The sequence below is a fragment of the Psammomys obesus genome, unplaced genomic scaffold (genome assembly GCF_907164565.1).
Source record: "Psammomys obesus unplaced genomic scaffold, mPsaObe1.curated_primary_1811, whole genome shotgun sequence".
NCBI classification, from domain to species: Eukaryota; Metazoa; Chordata; class Mammalia; order Rodentia; family Muridae; genus Psammomys; species Psammomys obesus.
In genome coordinates, this window is record NW_026587216.1 from 47,282,307 (window position 1) to 47,289,068 (window position 6,762).

The 6,762-nt window shown below is 40.9% G+C and overlaps 1 protein-coding gene and 1 non-coding gene across 2 annotated transcripts in view; both read right to left on the bottom strand.

The window, feature by feature from the left end:
• The window catches only part of Cnbd1 (cyclic nucleotide binding domain containing 1), a 411,690-nt gene that overhangs the window by 167,506 nt on the left and 237,422 nt on the right, over positions 1-6,762 (bottom strand). The gene's annotated exons all lie outside the window — the stretch shown is intronic.
• LOC129673771 (U6 spliceosomal RNA) lies at positions 1,787-1,890 on the bottom strand. Its single transcript, XR_008719705.1, has one exon. It is a non-coding gene; the product is annotated as a U6 spliceosomal RNA (small nuclear RNA).

The window sequence follows — 6,762 nt, forward strand, 5'->3', positions numbered from 1 at the left end:
AGAAAGAAAGAAAGAAAGAAAGAAAGAAAGAAAGAAAGAAAGAAAGAAAGAAAGAAAGAAAGAGAAGCATACGCCAGGAATTTCAGGTAAACCTAGAGGCAACACAAGTATTTCAGAGTTTTCTTTGCTCCTCTCTTCCATCCCAGCATGAAGTGAAACCTGCAGGCTCATTGAGAGTCACAACAAGTAGCTATCTCACCTCTGTCTCAGCATCTTCCTAAGGCAATATCATCTGAATTTAGCTTTCATGATTAACCTTTGGCATCCTTGCTTTGTGCTCCAGTCCTCCACATGCACAGCTATAGACACACATGACTTACGTCTTGCAGGATTTACAAGTCTCTTGACTTCATAGCTAGATTCTTGTACTTCTTGCACATGAAAGTGACTATTTCAGTAAATGTTTTTAATCAAATATTATTATTATCATTTATTACAATTTATTCAATTTTTATCCTGGATGTGACAACACCTTTGTCTCCTCCCAATCCTACACTCTCCTCCTTCTTCTCCTCCTATTCCCCTCCCCTAGTCCACTGATAGGGGAGGTCCTCTTCCCCTTCTATTTGACCCTAGCCTATCAAGTTTCATCAGGACTATTTGCATTTTTTTCCTCTGTGGCCTGGCAAGGCTGCACTCCTCCAGGGGGAGGTGATCAGAGAGCCTGTCACTGAGTTCATACCAGAGAAAGCCCCTTATTAGGTAACCCACTTGGAAACTTTGTCCATGGGCTACATCTGAACCAGGGGTTTTAGGTACATGCATTACCCTTGATTGGGGTATCAGTCTCTGCAGGGTCCCCAGGGCCCAGTTTTCTTGGCTTTGTTGGTCTCCTTTTGGAGCTCCTGTCCCCTCCAGGTCTTTCTATCTCCTACTTCTTTCATAAGATTCCCTGCATTCTGCCCAAAGTTTGGCTGAGTCTCAGCCTCTGCTTTGATATCTCAATCAGTAGAGTCTTTCAGAGGCCCTCTGTGGTAGGCTCCTCTCCTGTTCCCTATCTTCTCCTGCTTCTGATATCTATCACCTTTCCGAATGAGGATTGAGCATCTTCCCTGGGGCCTTCCTTGATGTTTAGCTTCTTTAGGTATAAATTTTAGTATATTTAGTCTAAATTATATTTCTAATACTCACTTATGAGTGTGTATATACCATGCGTGTCTTTCTGCTTCTGGGTTAGCTCACTCAAGATATTTTTCTAGTTCCCACCATTTGCCTGCAAATTTCATTATTTCCTTATTTTAATTGCTGAGTAGTATTCCATTTTGTAAATGTACCACAATTTCTGTATCCATTCCTCAGTTGAGGGACATCTGGGTTTTTTCCAGATTCTGTCTATTACAAATAAAGCTGCTACAAACATGGTTGAGCAAATGTCCTTGTATACTTGAGCATCTTTTGGATATATGCCTAGGAGTGGTATAGCTGGATCTTGAGGAAGCGCTATTTTTAGAAAGTGCCAGACTGATTTCCAAAGCAGTAGCACAAGTTTTCATTCCCTCCATCAAAGGAGGAGTGTTCCCCTTTCTCCACATCCTCTCCTGCATGTGTTATCACTTGTGGTTTTGATCTTAGCCATTCTAATGGATGTAAGGTAAAAATCTCATGGTTGTTTTGATTTGCATCTCCCTGATGACTAAGGCTGTTGAACATTTCTTTAAGTGTTTCTTTGCCATTCAGTATTTCTCTGTTTAGCTCTGTACTCCATTTTTTAATGGATTACTTGGTTTGTTGGTGTTTAATTTCTTAAGTTCTTTATATATTCTGGATATTAGCCCTCTGTCAGAAAAAAAAAATGGAACCCCTCACAAATTTGCATGTCATCCTTGAGCAGGACCCATGCTAATCTCTGTATTGTTCAAATTTTTGTATATGTGCTGCGGAAGCGAGCACTTCATTGAACATCTTTGACACATAGAAAATTGATCATGGTTCTTTTAAGGTTTCTATATTCTAGCACTATTTTACTTACATTTGTTCAAATGTAAGAATGTAAAGGAAATGAGACTTTCACATTTTTCTAAAACTGGTTTAATTTCTTTAATAACCTAATCTACAAGGATGAAAAATAAATAAAAATCAAAAACAGCCCCCTGGACTATCTATTAACAATATTACATCTTCTGACATAGACCATGTCTGCTCTACTTAAATATTAAAGATTCACAAAGTTTTACTTCCAATACTAGCTGACTGACATAGACTTCCCCAACTTTTCAAGCAGAGTGTTACCAGTGAGTTACTGCAAGAAAATTCTTCTTCCAGAGAGGAATATAAGCACATATAGGAATTAACCATGTCCTTGTGGCAGTGGGTAGAGAAACAGTTGGTTTTCATATTTTAAAGATTTTATTAAACAAATGTTAGGGATTACATAAACTGAGCAACTGAGTGAGATAGGATTTTTGCAAATAAAATAGCAAATCAACTCACTCAGTTATACATATAAGAACAAAACAATGACGGGGTATTTTATAATTAAACAGAATCAAAGAAATAAACTCTTCTAAGGGTATACAACTTACTAATTAGGGGGAAAAGTCGCAGTCCTAAAACGATACTGAAAGAATAACAAACTGTGCTAACACTCATAAACACATATGCACGTCTACAAATACATTATCCCCAAATCTAAGTGCCAAATTACTGCAGACCCTTGAAAAACCCCATGAAGTGGGGAGGGAAAAGCACATAATTTTCTTGCTTTCTTCCTCAATAACATTATATGTAGAAAGATAAACTTGATAACACAGAAAAACCTTTAAAAAACAAATCATGAAATAATAAAAAATATTTCAAGTATTCACTTATGTTAATGAGATATTATCTCGTTTACTATAGCTTTCAGGTATATAATACAGAATTCTTTGAGAATTAATATTCTATTTTGGTTATTTGAATATTAATAAAATGTATACGTTGGTTACCACACTCTCTAAAAAAACAGAAGGACATATACTTCATGATCCAATCCCTTTTTATGGTAGAAAAATGGCATGTATAAATAACTTATCCATGGCCACAATGACTAGTCTTCTGAAGCTGTAAGCAAGCCCCCAATTAAATGTTTTCTTGGTCACTGTATTTGTTCACAGTGATAATAGTAACAGTCTTACCTGCTCTATTGTGGTGAAGACCAAGGTAACTTTTTTTTAAATTTTTTATTAATTACACTTTATTCATTTTGTATCCCCCCATAAGCCCCTCCCTCCTCCCCTCCCGATCCCACCCTCCCTCCCCTTTCTGCATGCATGCCACTCCCCAAGTCCACTGATAGGGGAGGTTCTCCTCTTCTTTCTGATCTTAGTCTATCAGTTCTCATCAAAAGTGGCTGCATTGTCCTCTACTGTGGCCTGGTAAAGCTGCTCCCCCCTCAGGGGGCAGTGATCAACGAGCAGGCCAATCAGATTATGTCAGAGGCAGTCCCTCTTCCCATCACTATGTAACCCACTTGGACACTGAACTGCCATGGGCTACACCTGTGCAGGGGTTCTAGGTCATCTCCACAAATAGTCCTTGGTTGGAGTATGATTTTCTGGGAAGTTCCCTGTGTTCAAATTATCTTGTTCTGTTGCTCTCCTTGCGGAGTTCCCGTCCCCTCCAGCTCTTACTATTTCCCACTTCTTACATAGAATTCCATTCACTCTGCCCATCAGTTGGCCATCAGGCTCAGCATCTGCTTTGACAGTCTATACTGCAGAAGCTTTCAGAGGCCCTCTGTAGCAGGTTCCGGTTGTGGAGAAAGGGGAACCCTTCTCCACTGCTGGTGGGAATGTAAACTGGTACAACCACTCTGGAAATCAATCTGGCGCTTTCTCAGACAACTAGGAATAGCGCTTCCTCAAGATCCAGCCATACCACTCCTAGGCATATACCCAAAAGAGGCGCAAGTACACAAAAAGGACATTTGCTCAACCATGTTTGTAGCAGCTTTATTTGTAATAGCCAGAAGCTGGAAACAACCCAGATGCCCCTCAACTGAAGAATGGATGCAGAAACTGTGGTACATCTATACAATGGAGTATTACTCAGCAATGAAAAATAAGGAAATCATGAAATTTGCAGGTAAATGGTGGGATCTGGAAAGGATCATCCTGAGTGAGTTGTCCCAGAAGCAAAAAGACACGCATGGTATATACTCACTGATATAAACATACGACATAGAATAAACCCACTAAAATCTGTACATCTAAACAAACTAAGCAAAAGAGAGGACCCTAACTAAAATGTTCAATCCCCATCCTGAAAGGCAAAGAGGATGCACATCAGAAGAAAAAGAAAATAGGAAACAACCCCAAGGTAACTTTTATAAGAAAAACTAACTGGTTGCTTGCTTACAGTTTCAGAGGCTTAGTCAATTAACAGCATGGCAGAGAACATGGCTGCAAGCAAGAATGTTACAGGAAAAAAATAGTTGAGAGTTACATCCTAGCCCCCAGGCAGACAGAAATACTGGGCCTGCTATGGGCTTTTGAAAACTAAGGGTCCATTCCCCAGTGACATGCTTCCTCCAGCAAGGCCACACCTCCTCCAGCAAGGCCAGATCTTCTAATCCTTTCAATCTTTTCAAATAGTTCTATTTCCTGGGGACTGAACATTCAACTCTATTAGTCTCTGGGGGTCAATCTTATTCAAAACGCCAAGGTTACTAAGACGCAGTGTTTGCCACAGTCACTGGTCCCTGTTCTCTTCTGGGGTTTTATTGGCATGACATGTAAACTTGGTTGGGGTATCAGTCTCATTTGCCCTTTTCTCCTCTCCCTTACTGTCTATTGACCTTCAGCGCAGAGGCTCTTTGTCATTAGTGTGTCAGACTGCATCCACTGTGAACTCAGTGGGAAGGTAAGACGAAGCCAACATCTAGAGAAACCAGTCCTACAGGCTCTGCAAAATCCCAGGACTTTCTTGGCTCCCATTGTCACTTCTGTGGAGTGATTTCCAAGTCTAGACTAGCTTCTTCTGCCAATCTGGCTCACTTCTCAAACCCTCTGTGTCATCCTCCTCTCCTGCCTTTCTTGATGAACTCTAAATTGACTGTGTCCAATTTAGACACAGAGGCATGGCCCCTCTGTCATGCCTAAGATCAAGCCTCTCAACCTTAAGTCTCTCCAAACTCAGTCCAGCCACTCTCACACATCATTCTGTTCAGATCTGGTCCCAATATCAATTAGATCATGGCCATACCTGGCCTGGATTCCACACTTTTGATTTCCAAATTTTCATCTATTTAAATCACTTTACTAGAGTGAACTGCAAGTGGTCTGAGATGCCACTTGTCCAAGCCTTCTTTGCCTTCAGGGCACAGCCCGGCCTCTGTCAATCCTGACCTGCACACCAGATTTTACTGCTTCAAAGCTTCACTGAAAACAGTCCTGTAAGAAGCTCCCAACCTATTCACTCTCCCCCACTCCTGCTTCCACTTTCTTCAACTTTGAACTTTTACTCAATCCCTTTCATTCCACTTAAACTCTTGACCTTTATCCAACTACCACCCTCCATTTCTCCACCCCACCTCACTACTCTCAATTTATAACCCTTCTCCTCTTAAATTCTCACTACCATCCTCCAACCCTTCTCATTTATTCCTTCCAGAAAAATGGAAGGAATTCTCCCACCACCCCAAAACCCTCATCTACCCCTCCTCTTGTCCTCTCCTCATATTCACTCTTCTTCTTACAGCCATACATTTCCCACGAGGAAGGTTGCAGGGTACAATGGATCTATCTGAATCCATGTACTTTTCTCCTCTCAGATGTAAATCAAATACAGGAAAAGTTCCTCTTCAGAGAATTTCCCTTTAGAACGTCCCCCCCACCCCCATTTCACAAAAGAATTTTACGATCTGACCCAAATATACCACTTACTGAAGGTGGCATGACACATACCTTATCATAACCTCCCCTCTCAGCCCAGCGAAAAAGTAACCCACTAGGGCCCATGCAGATCATTCACATACTATAGATAAACAGAGACCCTCTGCAGAGGAGGCAGTCCCAGCCAAGGGTCCACAGTTGAAATTACCAGCTCCCTGGGGATGGCTCTGACTGGCTCAACTAGATTATCACATAACTTTTAGGGGGCATGCAAAAAGTTCTCATTCTACTGTCAATTATGATAAAATGAGAGAAATCACCCAAGCCTCTGGTGAAACCCTGGGCCTCACTCGCCTCATTTCACTGAGGCTATAACTAAACATAGCAATCTAGATGGAACCATCTCGTCAGGGGCCAATGCTTCTTTTTCTCCAAGTCCAGTTTATTAGTTAATCTGCCCTTACATCAGCCCAGCCACACAGGCAGTTAGAAAAGAGGCTTAACTCAAAAAAGCAGGCTGGCCAGTGCCATATACTCCCTGAAGGGAAGCCAGCATGTGCATTAAGAAGAGGCTTCTGGGAAGAAAAAGTGCATATCTTATTTAAGGGATATCACTAATCTCATCTTTTCTTAGGTAGCTTGGATAACCAGGATTGCACCTAAAGCTAGAGACATACCTTCCCCTTTTTATATGTTAACTTAAATTCTGAGGAATGGCTAAAGTGATGCTTACATTTCCAGTGTTACCAGGGAAACGGAAAGTGGAGTCCTTAGCTTCAATAGCCTGAGACTGCTGTAACAAGGCTAGACCTGAGGAAAATAAATTAAGTACCCAAGAATCGAAAGGTTAAAGAAGACAACCAAGTCCTTCTTATATATCTTTTCACACACATACACAGAGAGAGAGAAGAAGAAGAAGAAGAAGAAGAAGAAGAAGAAGAAGAAGAAGAAG